This window comes from Athene cunicularia (genome assembly GCF_003259725.1).
Source record: "Athene cunicularia isolate RWA chromosome 1 unlocalized genomic scaffold, athCun1 chr1_part2, whole genome shotgun sequence".
Classification (NCBI taxonomy): Eukaryota; Metazoa; Chordata; class Aves; order Strigiformes; family Strigidae; genus Athene; species Athene cunicularia.
The window spans coordinates 60649922-60663215 of NW_020799092.1; the positions used below are offsets into that span (position 1 = coordinate 60649922).

General features: G+C 42.3%; 1 protein-coding gene across 3 annotated transcripts in view; it reads left to right on the top strand.

The window, feature by feature from the left end:
• The window catches only part of PLXNB2 (plexin B2), a 252716-nt gene that overhangs the window by 12708 nt on the left and 226714 nt on the right, over window positions 1-13294 (top strand). The window contains exon 1 of one of the 3 annotated variants that reach the window (XM_026867771.1): window positions 5161-5170. The exons of the other annotated variants lie outside the window; for them this stretch is intronic. The gene's annotated coding sequence lies outside the window, so the exon portion shown is untranslated. Of the gene's footprint in view, window positions 1-5160; window positions 5171-13294 lie in introns of those variants that run through there. 3 annotated transcript variants of the gene reach the window in all.

Consider the following 13294-nt stretch of genomic DNA (forward strand, 5'->3'; position numbering starts at 1 on the left):
GGGGGGGGGTTGTTTTGTTTTGTTTTAAGCAGCTAGGTGTGGTATGGACTGTTTCCTGATGGAAGGACAGAAACATCTTCATATAGCTCTTGTTCTACAAATCTTTGAGAAGGCTGTGGGTGATGGGTCAGCCCATAAATGTTATTAATTTCATGTGGAGTGGCTAAACTTCCTGCTGACTTAGGTAATGTACCCACTGAGCTTGGATAAAAGGATAGAGATGGCAATTATGGAAAAATCCTTTTCCGTTAAGCTTTTATAAGCCTAACCAAGCCACTGTCAATAATTACTCTTTTTTTCCTTGCTATTGTGGACTGAGTCTAATCTAGACTTGGTTTATTTAATTTTTTTCTTGCTTGAATGTGCACGCTCAAGCTACATGGAGAATATCAAGCTACACTGGATACGCACTGAGCAAATGCATTTGCTGGATGTACCTGGTGTGTTAAACAGTGACTAGATTTACAGTATGTTTGTAAGTGGTCATAATTGGGTTGTAAAAGTGTGTGCTCTTGCGCTTTTAATTCTCCGGTTGTTTCTTAAGTTGAACAAGGCATCTTACAGAGTGGCATCGGGATGGAGGAGGAGTTCAACCAGAAAGGCTAGAAATAGCAGCTGTTTGTTTATGCCAGGATTTTTATTCTCTCTTCTTCCTCCTCCCTTTCTTAGGGGTAGTCTTATGTATTCCACCCACTCTCATTCCCTTCTGGTGAATGTGTGTGGATATGCTCCAGGACCATATGTGCTCGTAGATATATACTTCAAAGGAAACTCTAGACTGCCTGGAGAAGCTGTTTGAGTTTAGATGAGCCCTGAATTTGCCGACTGCTACAGCATTTCTTTTGAAGAACCACATGGCAGTGCTGCCATTTCTTTCCTTCAGCACCTTTACACACTGATGAACACCCTTAGCCCCCAAAGCATATAAGCTGCTGATAGGCATACTCTGTATGAACTTAAGCAAGCTGAATTTCACCTCAAGGCATCAGTTCAGCTGGGCTTTTTGGTGGCTAGCTGACATGTTTTGGATCACATGATGTGTTTGCCTAGCAGTGAGGATATCTTGAGGTTGTTTCTTTTTTTTTGCCCTCCATGCACAATGATTTCTTTAAAGAGGATTTTCCCAAGTGGTTTTCCTGGAGGCCCCGCCTGATTCAGGGACACTGTCTCACCAAGTTATTATTTCTAGGTATTGAGGATTCTGGCTGCAGACCAGAAGGACCTTGGCCGTGTCTGCTCTGCTGGGGCTATTCTTGGCTGGCTGCCTACTTTCTGTTTGAACCTCTTCAGATTCTTGGTGGCTTCCATATGATTTGTGTGGTATTAAACTGAATATGCGAAACATACTTTCGATTGGGGAATGCAGGGCATCTGATGCACATTTTGGCATCCTTTTACTTCCAAAAAACTGAATTGCACAATAGCTGCTCCATTCCAGCAGCAGCAGCTGTTGAGCCTGCACTGTATTCAACTTAAATGTTTGCCAAGAGTTGTCCATTTTTCAATATGAAACATTGATCTTTCATATGAAGGCATTTATTTTAAAAATTCTTCCTACCTATTTGTATGGATATTTGGTCTGCTACTTTTGACAAATGAGTGATTGTACCTGGCAGATGCTTCAATGGACTTCGTGTAGCATCTTTCACTCTTTATGTGCCCTAATCCATGGTGCTGATATTCATTAATTTGTTTCTGTAGAAGCAAGTTTCTTATCCCAGACAGGCTGATCCTGTTTCTAGCTAGCTGGAGGTAAAGGAAGGAAAATGGTTTGATTTTTCACAGGTGTTGTCATGCACTCATGCATTCCCTTCTCCAGCCTTCACACTTTGGTCAGCCATGAAAAGCAGCATGCAAGGGAGTGTATGGAAACTGTCAGCTAAAAAAACCCACCCTCTCTAAATGCAGGGAAAAAGTCGTATGAGCAGTTTTGCTCGCTTGCCTCCTAAGAGAGTGGCATGAAATTGCCTTCAGAGACTTGCAACAGCATAAGAAAATGACTTCTCCTCCTCGCCCTGCCTTTGGAAGAACATGTTCTTGTCAGCCAGGCTGCTCATAGAGGTGCGACTCCCTTTGTTATCCCTAAGATGATCTGCCAGTGTGCTAGGGGGGCTTCTTTGCCTCCCCAGCCATGTGCTTGTTCCCCTGTTATCCGTGGCTGGTGAAGTGTTAGTGTTCACAGGATCATTTGTTTACAAATGATATCATTTCTCCTGAGACTACATCTTCTGATGATGATCAATGGCTCAGTTACTTTTAATAAAGCTGAGGCAGTCAGACACGGGAATTCTTTTGAAGCTGTTGAGGCCTCGTCTGAGTCATATAATACCTTAAATGAAAACAGAGGAAATAGGAAATGTAGAAGCGAATGACAGGTGTTGGCAGGAGAGATGTTTAGGAAGTTTATAGCTTTCATGGCTTTCTTTTCTGCTCAGGGCAGATGATTGCTCTGCCTTTAAGCACAGACAAGCTGCAAATGAGAAGGTGGTGGAGAAAAATGGCTAGCAGTGGCAGGGAGGTGGGTGATGGGTCCGACCTAACACGTCTACCTTTTTCAGCACTAACAAAGCTCCTTTTTCTGGTGGACCATGCTCAGCATTTCGTGCTGATGCCCTTGTCCTGGAAGGCTGGTCACGGGACGGGACTGGCTGGAGAGCAGGGCTCAGCAGCTCAGCTTCTTACAAGGAAGGGTATCCTAGGACCTCCAGTAATGATTAGTTCCAAGATGCTCTGGCAGGCATTGAGTGGTTTTGGGATGTGTTTGGAAGCTGATTCTGTAGTTTATAATATATATTCCCATACATTTCAGTCTTCCCCAACCTCCCTACCTGTGAGTATCCATATGGCAATTTAACTCTTTTGCCAATTTAGGCTGTATGCAGCCTTTTTTGTCAAGCTAGAAAAGCAATGGTGCTCTTCTGCAGAGGTCATAAAAGGGGATCTTTAAATATTACATTTAACTTTTTAATAAAAATAGATACATAGGGGTGAATGCTGAGCGAGGTCTCCCTCCTATTTACTTTTCCAGTAATACAAAACTTAAAGGCAGTACATTTATGGCCTTTAAAACTCTTCTAAGCAAAATAGCTCATCAAAGGTTCAAAAAAGATAAAGTTTCATTACAAAAATAAAGTAGCTGTACCATGTGTGTTATGCTGGCTAGTTTGTTTTTGTAGTCCAGGGAATATGCTACTGTGCTGTGGGCTCTTTTTTCCCTGCTCACCTTCCTATCCCATAAGCCTCCAAGCTTTTTGAACCAGTGCATGTTGTTAGCTCTTAACATCTCCACTTCTCTGCCATGCTGCTGCATGGTTAAACAGTTGATTGGCGATACTATCCAGGAAAGGCCATTGCAAACAGCTTATTGTTTTGCCATCAGCTAGGTGTCACTTTCCGTAGCACCTGGTATCTAACCACAGTTTGAAAGCCACTGCCTTAGTCCTGCTGGACTTGTACACTCTTATACAACTAGTAAAATGCACTGCTGGTTTTCTGTCTTCTTACGGTGTGTGAGAAACCTAGTCTAGGTATTGGTTCATACTAACCACCACTGATCTGGGTTTTATTGCCTGAAATCACAGAATGCTTGAGGTTTGGAAGGGACATCTGGAGGTCACTTGGTCCAATTCTCCTGCTCAAGTAGGGCCTCCTAAAGCCAATTTTCCAGGACCATGTCTAGAAGGGTTTTGAATACCTCCAAAAACAGAGAATGCAACTTTTCTGGGCAACCTGTGCCAGTGTTCAGTCATCCTCACAGAGAAAAAGTGTCTCCTGATGTTCAGAGGGAATCTACTGTGTTTTGGTTTGTGCCCATTGCCTCTGCTCCTGTCACTGGGCACCACTGAAAAGTTCCTGGCTCCATGCTCTTTGTATTCTCCATTCAGGTATTTATACAGATTGATAAGATCCGCCCTAAGCCTTCTCTTCTCCAGGCTGAACAATTCCAGCTCTCTCAGCCTGTCTGCATGGGAGAGCTCTCCCCAGTATGTCTATGTCTCTCTTGTACTGGGGAGCCCAGAACTGGACACAGTACCCCAGGTGTGGCCTCACCTCTCTCAACCTACTGGCAACAGTTTGTCTAATGCAGCCCAGGACACCCTAGGCCTTCTTTGCAGCAAGGACACATTGCTGGCTCATGTTGAACTTGGTGTCCACCAGGATCCCCAGCTCATTTTCTGCCAAGCTGCTTCCCAGCTGGGTAGCCCTTAGCATATACTTGGGTTGTTCCTCCTCAGATGCAGGATTTGTGCTTCTCCTTGTTGAACTTCATGATGTTCCTGTTGGCCCATTTTTCTGGCCAGTCAAGGTTCTCTGGATGGCAGTATGACCCTCTGGCATATGAGCTACTCCTCTCAGTTTTGTATCGTCTGCAGATTTGCTGAGGGTACACTCTCCCCCGTTATCCAGATCATTGATGAAGATGTTGAACAGGACTGGACCCAGTATTGGCCCCTGGGATACGCTGGCATCCAGCTCAGCTTTGCACCACTGATGGGTATGAGTTTTCTAGAGACGGGGTTTGAGCAGCAGACAGATGGGATTAGAAGGGATTTTGACTGGCTGCTGCTGGGGAGCTGAAGGAAACTGGTGTGAGTGAGGTGCAGAGACACAGGGCACATGTGGCAGTGTTTGCAAGAGGTCTTGCTTTACAGCTGTGGAGGGGAACTTTGGGACAGAGAGAGGTATGTTTGTCTTGTAGGTTATTGCTGATTTCTATGTTTTTATCACTAGTTTTGAAAATAGTTTATGCCCAGCTTCTGAAGTCAAATGTCAGCATTTTCTTACAAGAAGAATAATCTCCTTGTTCCTGGAATTAACTTGAGAAGGTAGAGCAATTAAATCTAAGTGTTTAAAAATGAAAGGTAAATAAAAACATGCCTTACTTGCCACTTGTGAACCTGAGACCATCAGTACGACTAGGGACTGGACTTCTTTGAAGCTCACATAGACTAGTCTCTGGGTGGTTCAGGTACTGTGAGGCTGCACACACGCAGCGATGAAGGCTTTATGTTGGCAGGGCACATGCATTATGATGAAGCATGTATCAAGCTGCTGTGGTTGCCTCCCAGAAACTTTAATGCGCTTGTAGTGATCCTTTGTCTGCAAAAGTAGCTGTCAGGCTGAGCGCTGTTCCCCTTTCTGTTTTGGGCGGTGGTGGTGGTGGTGGTGCGTGTGGCATTCAGTGGTTTCCATCCCCCAGTTCCTTACGTCTCTCTCCTGCTTTCTCTGCAGCTGGCGGGTGCTGCTTCCTCCTGAGCTGATTCAGCTTTTGGCATGTCTGTGCTTTGCGCCAAAGCTGTGAGATGTTTTGGTTTGGGGGCGATTTGTTTGGGTTTTTTTAAAGAACACGGTGCTTTTTTGGAGGTTTTATTTTTAAACTCCACATGTGAATGCACACCCAGCTTGCCTGTGGTTAGGCAAGCAGCTGAACTGGCACAGGGGAGAGGTGTGGTAGCCCTCCTGTGCTGGCAGGGAGGCATGGGGGTGGTGGCACGGGCAAGAAGGCAGCTTCCAAACCAGCTTTGCTGCCGGAGGATTGGCAAGGTTCAGCTATAACCTTCCCCAGATGTTTGCTGTGCCTCCCACCCCTCCCAGAGGTTGCTGCCCAATTGCCAAAAGCTGGTAAAACAGAGTCCAAGGGACCTCCCTGGGATCCAGGAGAACTTTTACTTCAACTCCTTGGTGGTAGGGTTGCAGACACAGCCGCATGTGGCGTACCCGCAGAGCCTGACCAGGCTGGCAGGGAGCCAGGGGTGTTTGCCCATGGAGGGAGGCTGCACTATGACAGTGGTGCTGAGCCGGGTGTCCCTTGTTCACCCTGCTGTAGCTAAATAGCTCAAATCTTGTTCCTTACAGAAAACAAAGTGATCAAGACTTGGCCATATCTGCCAAGGTGGAGAGTCTTCTCTTGTGATGTGAGTCGCAAGATCAGTGGAAATAGTTGTGCCATGGTGGAGCTGGAGAGGGGTCAGAGCTGAAGGTCCTTGTGCTCTGAATGAGACCTGCAGTGTCTAGGCCTGGGTTCCTCTCGAGTAACCTCATTTTTCCCTGCACTGGAGATGGATTTATCATAGCCCTGTAAAAGACATGGACATTAGCTGTGTTGTGATTGCCTTGCTAAGGAGCTTCTACTTAGGTATTAGTTTTTCCTGGCTCACCTTGGTGAGGAATCCTGTCTAACAGCCAAAGAGAGCCTAGCCCTTTTAAAAACCACCCATAACATCCTCTCCTAGCATCTGTTAGTTGTGTCCCAATTGGCTCAAAGGATCTGTGTACTCAGTGCTTGTGAGCAAAAGCTATGTGAACCTGCCAGAATTATGCCCTTGGCTGAAAAGAGAAGAGGCACATGGAGTCCAATTACTGGCTCTAAGCAGTGTAAAATAATGTTAAATAACTCCTGATTTTTAGATTTAATTAAAATTAAAGGCTGAATTGGCACAGGCTCTGAATTCTCAGCAAGGGGTAGGAGTTTGCAGCAGAAAGCGAGATCTAGGGTAAAAACTTTGAAATCATTCTGGTAGTGCAGGAAGATGGAGATCCAAAAATATTTGGCCTTGGTCACTGTGCTGAACATGCTCCTGTTCATGCTTTTTGTTGCTTGTTCCCAAGTGACAATGACACATTCACTTAAGTCATGGGGAAAAAAAAAAATAAATTTCAAAGCAGCTGATTATGAATCATACCAAAAAAACCCAACCACCCTGTACTTAGGAACATAAGAAAAATGTAGTTCAGCATTTGCAGTCATGAGGAAAAAAAAAAAAAGAAGTTTAGGGAAGTAAAGCATTGGAAGTAGCCTGTAAGTCATTGCATATCGATACAGTTTGACAATAGTGATTTCTGTCAGCATGTCAAACTATGTATTTTGCAGTAATCTTCCTCTATTTGTACTGAGATTGCCTAGTCTGATTGACAGCTAGTTTGCTTATTCATTCATGGGGTAATCTGTTTTGTCTCCTACATCTGTATGAAGCTGAAGATGAAAATTGCAGGTAGGCTTTTTGTAGGGAGAGGGAGTCTTTCCTGCTCATCTCTGCATGTGAAAAGTTGCAAGATGTATTCAAGCAAGAAAAGGAAACTTCTGTTCTGCTACCGTTTCTGGGATATTATTAGAACACCTTTCTAATAAAGCTTTCATAATGCAGTGAGTCTTGGATGGGTCCTAGGCAAAAATTAATTTGGAAAATTCCACAGCTTCTTTAAAAATCTATTTACTTGGGTTATGTGCTACCGGTTTACCTTCTTAAACCTGTTTGTTTGGGTTTTTTTTCCTTCAAGATGCAAGAATTAACAATTCTCCTGAGTGTAATAACAATTTTCTTAGCTTTTTCAATGTTATTCTGAATATGGGGTTATAACTGCAGTACTTAAGTTTTATGTTGATAATGTTTAAATTATTGCATGGAATTGCAAAGCTATTTTCTAATTGGACCTTTTGTTCAAAAAAAAAAAAAAAATTCTAAGTACTTAGGCTTTCCTGAATTATATGTTTTCTGAGAGAGACTGTAAAACCAACCCAGCCTTGGAAATCCTGGCCTCTTTGCACTGACATGATATTGAGCAATGCTTGGGCAAGTGCATTTATGAAGTGATGTGACTGAAAGCTGGAAACCTATGTAATTATCTATCTCTGGATGCACATGCAGTGTTGCCACATCACTTAAGCATGGTCTAAAGTCTAAATTCTTCCATGAATCTTGCAGTACTTCAAGGAGTATTTTGTTTAAGCACAGTTCCTCAGAGTCACATTAGAAATAATTCCAGCTTTCAGTTAAATTCCCACATTTCAAATGCTGTAGTGAAAAACAAATAAAATCAATAAAAGTGCACATCTGCTCAAAAATCGCAAGATGATAATCAAATTGTATTGGAGAGGATGCTCCATGTGTATTTAGCTTTGTGGGGTTGGTTTTTTTTTTTTATGAGAAGAGAGTCATCTGAATCGTTTCTCTAGAAGTGTTTGGGGTTGGCACAGTTACTGCAAACCACGGTACTGTTCACCAAAGCACAGTGGTAATGTGCTCAAAACCCACTCCAACCACTTCCTTCATCATTTTCCAACGGGCCTAAGCTACAGCCGTCACCACCCTAAATGCAGGACAGATCCATGTTTACTGGAGTTAATGGGAGTACTTGATTTTTCCTTCTGTCCTTGTTAAGTGGTGCAGGATCCCCAGTATTTGAAGTCTCTGCTGCATCTGGGAAAGCTACATCATCCAGGTTGACTGAGGTATTACCGCAGACTGACTTACTGTGCACAAGGACATCCCATCCTAGGGGACTAAGGGTGGCAACTTTATGCAGTAGGTTCCTAACAGAGCTCCTGCCTACACCCTCATCCTCCAGTTTGAGTGGGCTGAGGACACACATGTTATTAGGTGCCACAATGAAGAGAAGCTTTGATGTCAGTTATTTTAAATAGTATGACTCATCTCATACTTTTACCTTGTACTCCCTCTTTTCTCATGCCTTTGCTTCTCTTAGGCTACAGATCATTAGCTTTGCTAAAACTGCTGTTGGTATCTTCAAGGCAGCTGGATTGCAGGGACTTGCCTTCACTGGACCAAACATGTCTCTTTGACAGTCACCTGGCTCTGTTTGAAATGTCGGTTCTAAAAGGCTTTTCACAAAAAAAAAAAAAAAAAGATACTCTGGTAACAAGACACTGGAGCTGGATGATGCTCATGCAAGAGCTCTAGAGGAATGAAGATAAGAAATTACTCCTGATTTGCCATCTGCTTAAATAAACCAATACTATACCAATCTAGTGAGGGCTTCTGGGGTCATGTGGAGAGATTATCAGTAAACTTGGCTCCTGTATTAGCTAGTTTGGTAGAAATCAGAATAGGAACAGAAGTAGATAACAGAAATACAATGCATGAGAGAGGAGACAGCATGTCTTCTGCAAAGGGAATTTGTTTCTTGTAAATCTGTGGAAGTTTTTGAAGGAAGCTACTATATGGATACAGCAGATCTAGCTGATACCTTGTCAAAAACGACTTGAAAATATAAGTACAACCATATTTCACAGAAATATGGTAGAACCACCAGTTATCAGGGAATGAAAGAAAAAGTCTTCTCACATATTGCTAAGTGCTTAAAAATAGGAAACAAAGAACTGGAATACCTGATTAGCATCCCTTTTCTGTAGCAGCTATTACTGGGATGAAGTCCTTCAAAGATTTGTGCTGTTGTTGGAGCTGTTCATTCATCAATGATTTGATTTTAAGTAGATGACAGAAGTTGTAGGGGATACCAAAATTATTTACAAGTATCTGACCCAAAGCTGCCTGAAATAACTTGCAGAGACTCTTTCAACATGGAGCTGGAAATACGGGCAAATGAAATTCAGTGTCAATGAATGCAAAATAATGCATGAAGGGGAAAAGAAAATAATCTTGCTGAGGAGGTAAAAAAAAAACCCAACACCCTATTGGAGGTACAGTGGATAATTCCTTGTAAATGTCAGTTCAGTAAATGTCAGTTCAGTACTTGGTAAAGTAAATAGAACAATAAGAAATACTGGGAAGGAGTAGAGAACAAAATCAGAATTATCCCTGTGATGCTACAGTTCCATAAATATTTGCATCTTGGATACCATGGAGAGTTCTGGTCACCCCACCTCAAAACAAAAACAGAAAGAGAAAGAATAAAGAAGGGTAGGAGACCTTGGGGTGAAAAGGATTGAGGCAAGTTTCTTTGAAGAAAGACTCTTCAGTTGGGAGGGAGGAAAAACAAGAGGGAGAAAATGATATAATTTAAAAGTACAGGTTAGGAACAATACAATTATCAGACAGCCGGCATAAATTAAAAGTAAGTCCAGCTCCCCCTTCTCCTGTTCAAGGCAAAGCTAAATCTTGGAATTGCCGCAGGAAGCTTTTGGATGCCAGTGATATGAAGAAGACATTAGGCATATACATAGAAAATAAGGCTTTTGGTAATTTTTCAACCTTGATGCAACTTCCAATTTAGAAAGTCCTGAAATCTATTTTGTTGGGAATCTAGGAGGGTGTTTGCGATACAAAATGAATGATATTGAGTGGCTGCTGCTGCTGGTCACTGTTAAAATGTGGTTTGTTTTCCCTGACTGTCTTCAACAGGATGCCTAACTTCTAGTTCTGTATGGTTATTTAAGGTAACTTCTATCATCTGGGGAGGAAGGGAAGGAGAGGCTAAGATGATTCATGTGAGCCTGAGATAAGCACCTAAACTAGAGGAGCTGAATCGCCCCCGGGAGGATTCAGTCTCCTTTAAAACAGAAAAAAACCCTCATGACTAGTTTGGGCTGCTCCACGAATTGTGAGATGAAGGGTGCTGGGAAAGGGTGTTGGGCTAGAGATGTTTTGTCTGTCTTACTGCTCTCAGGTTTCTAAACAACAAAAACCGCTGTGCATCGAAGTAGGTGGATATCACTGGCCTTAATTCAGAATGGCTTAGCACAGTCACAGTGGGTATGTTGTGCTGGCTTTCAACTATGTCTTGAGTTCATTCAGCAGTGGGTGGTGAGGGGTGGCTGTGGATGATCACAGGTGTGAAGAGGGGCTCCAGGCTAAGTGCCCAGGTTTAGTAGTATCACCTTCTTGTACTTCCAGGCCCCTAACAGAGGTGGGTGGCATTGTCTGAGGAGGAGCTCAAGGACCCCAGGAAGTGGAAACAAATCCTGCTGGAATAAGGGAGAAACATTGTACAGATTAACATTTAAAGATCTTTAATTACATTTCCTGAATTACACCCTATGTTGAGTGCACTTCGGTATGTTCCATAGGTGCCCAGGAGAACAAAATGTGATTAATTTCATACAAAGTTGCTATCTTTAGGCTATACAAAATAATAAATAGCTCTGCAGGTCTGTATTGGGGGTTCCCGAGCTGAGCCCTGAGACATGGGTTGGATGGCATGAGGCAGCTGAGGAGCCACCAGGGAGCTCTGAGCCAGTGAGAGAGCTGGAGGAAGTCTAAGAGAAATTTGCCTTGTGCTTGGGGCAGGCTGGTTGGGTGTATGTCATTCATGAAGGCAGCTCACCTGACATGTGATAACTTCATCATACATCTGACTGTGGAGATTGCTTGTAGTGATAATAAATAAGGTAATCTGCTTTATTAAGGGCCTTAAATTGATACAGCGTCTCTGTATGAGACTCTGGTTCCAAAGTAATAAAGCTCATCTATCTGCTGGTGCAAACATCTCTTCTGTGTTCTACTGCCAGATGAAACAGTGGGATAATTCATCTTTTTTGGTGTTCTAGACAAGGTTGTAAACAGGTAAACTCCTCAGCTCAAATTTTAAAAGGGTGAACGTCAATACTGTTTTACCTTTAACTGCATCACTGATTTTCTGTATAGCAGACCTGCAAAGTAAACGCCTGTCCAGTTTTCAAGTTTGGATTTCTAAATTACCATTAGATGCTTTAAAAATGACATAATCATGGGCTGAGCGTGATCCTAGGCTGCAGGGTGTGTAAGCATTAGTCACCACTGGCATGCCTGCGGTGGAAGGCAGGATTCCTCCTCCGGCCCACGGCACAACTGGTGGCCCAACATGCCCAGGGTTTTGTTGTTTCTTGCCTTTATCGCTAACTCTCTGCAAACACCTTTAAAAAAATACATATATATATATAAATTGCTGTACCATGGGGGAAGGATTTCCCACTGAGTCTCGTTTTGTACACCAGTTAATCAAAAAAGAAATCAAGAGCATGCCATTACCCAAAATTTTAATTGAATTGGTTAAATAGCAGTGGTGTGGGGGAGGAGTCAAGATACAATATGCAAAATGAAAAGTTGGATGTTGGTTTGGTTTGGTTTTTTTTCTTTTTTTTTTTTAAACACACCTAATCTGCTATTTATTGTTCCTATAGCAAGACCCATGTAACTCCACCATACAGCTATTTCAAGAGGGATTGAAAAAGATCTACTGAAGCACCCAGGGAAGAAGGGAGTTGGGAGATTCAGTACTTCTGAATTGCTGTCACAAATAATATCATGTTGAAATACTCTGTAGTACAAATGTGATAGATATATCGCCAATCAGCTAGCTTTTCATTACAAATTGAGAAACTGAAACCTTCTCGTGGTTCAATTTGTGGTGTAGTGGGGTGACCCGGAAAATGTTCCAGGAGGAAAGAGAAGTCTTTTTTGACAGGTATTTTCTAACAAGTTACCAAAATTCAATGCTACAAGAATATTTTGTACAGGCTTTCGGGGGTTACTTACTGTTTTCAAATACATACTCCCCTACTAAAAAAAGAGTCCCTTTTAAAATGTATTTTTATGTATTTTTATTTATACTTATTTTTATTATTACAGCCCCTGTAATGTAAAAGCCTTTCTGTTGTAACTGCAAGTAGGCATTTATTGCTGCTGCTGCTACTGATATAAAATGACTTGACACTCTGAAATGGGGGCTGTGGGAGGTCTAGGGGAAAGCAAGCCTGAAATGTTTCTTTCTCCAAGAAAAGGCAACCTCACCTTTTTAATAGACAGATGCTTGACACATCATGAAAAAGCCAAATCTTGTACTTGGGGAATTATTTCTGAACACTGACAACCAATCAGCTTAGCAGCATTAAGGTAAAACTTCCTTCTCTGCCCTTTTTGGACATTTGAAAAAGTAATTTCAGATGTGCATAGCTTCCGTGTGCAATTAACTAGAGGATTGGCTGCTTGTGATTTTTGAATCATTCAGGAAAGTAACACCTGCTTGGCTTCTAAAATTGTACTTTCATGATAGCACCACCTAGTAATTATTATTCTGAGTCATCAGCTAATGTTCATTACCACTTCATAGTAGCAGTATAATTAAAAATTCTGTGCTATATTCTATCTCAAAAGCTAAAGACACAACTTTAGAGAAGTTAGTTGCATTATATTACTTGGTCTCTATTACATCTGTTGAATGGTTTCTGAATGCTTCTCAGTTATTCCTGAGGTAAAGTCACATTTTCATTTTTCCTGGTGGGTCTTGAATACGAGTAAATGTTGCAAGGGAAGGAAGGTCAGAGCAGTAAAGGCTGTGCATCCAAAAAAGGGGGCTCTTGGGTGAGCTCTGGAAGAGGCTGGAGTGAGGTCTCAATGGAAATAAGCTCCTGCACTCACTGCTTTGAAGGTCAGAGGGGACCTATGGAAGCAGTTGATCCCTAACCAAAAGGTGAGAGGCTGACTGGAAAAAAACAGGAAAAATTAAACAGTCTGTAGCGGATAATTTTGAGTTGAACAAAGCACTTTGGATTATTTCCTCAGTTCATATGCAGGTGAGCCCAAGACATCTGTTTGTCTTGTTTTTTCTGCGAAGAAAA